The sequence below is a fragment of the Kogia breviceps genome, chromosome 2, assembly GCF_026419965.1.
Source record: "Kogia breviceps isolate mKogBre1 chromosome 2, mKogBre1 haplotype 1, whole genome shotgun sequence".
In the NCBI taxonomy this organism is placed as follows: Eukaryota; Metazoa; Chordata; class Mammalia; order Artiodactyla; family Physeteridae; genus Kogia; species Kogia breviceps.
Window position 1 is genome coordinate 88877717 of NC_081311.1, and position 886 is coordinate 88878602.

The window sequence follows — 886 nt, forward strand, 5'->3', positions numbered from 1 at the left end:
CTTGCTCCCCAAGATCCTTGTCCTTCATATCCTTCAGAACCCTCCAACTCCAGCCTCTCTCTTGGTCTCACATTTGAGTGTCCTTGTGTCATAGGTCTTTGTAAGGTCTGCAGAGGGTCCTTACACTCCTCACCAATCATCTCCGATGTGATTTAGGGGGCAAGACCCAAACTGCACTCTCTGTGGTAACCTTACAAAGAGGAAGATTTTTTTAAAAAATTTTGTGTGAAGGAGACTAGCAGTGTTACTGTTTAGTTATGCTGCTAATTAACCTTCAACTTTTGTATAGCACATAAGAAATAACACTGCTCATATATGCAAGGGAAAGCAAGTCAGTAAAATGTGCATGACAAAGAGATTATTTAAGTGAATGCCTCTAAAACATACCAATTTAATAAACAGAAAAAAATACCATTTCACCTTTATTTTGGGGGTCACCGTTACAGACCATCACATCCTGGTGCCAGTTGTGTGACTTTCTTCAACCACAGTTGCCCTGGATAATCTAGCATGTATGTATGTCAGGCATGTACACACTTACATATATCAATTTGGTTAAGCCTCATAACAACCACTCAGACCTTTTACAGATGAATTTGGGGTTTTTTTTCAACTTTTTATTTTATATTGGACTATAGGTGGTTAACAATGTTGTGTTAGTTTCACTTGTGCATCAAAGTGATTCAGTTATACATCTACATGTACCTATTCTTTTTCAAATTCTTTTCCCATTTAGGTTGTTACATAATATTGAACAGAGTTCCCTGTGCTCTTCAGTAGGTCCTTGTTGGTTATCCATTTTAAACATAGCAGCGTGTACACTTCAATCCCAAACTCCCTAACTATCTCTCCCCGCCTCCCTTGCCCCTCTGGTAACCATAAGTTC

General features: G+C 38.9%; 1 non-coding gene across 1 annotated transcript; it reads right to left on the reverse strand.

Annotated features, from left to right (window-relative positions):
* Positions 1 to 219: 219 nt before the first annotated feature.
* On the reverse strand, positions 220 to 348 carry LOC131751713 (small nucleolar RNA SNORA19). Its single transcript, XR_009334278.1, has one exon. It is a non-coding gene; the product is annotated as a small nucleolar RNA SNORA19 (small nucleolar RNA).
* Between the last annotated feature and the right edge of the window lie 538 nt (positions 349 to 886).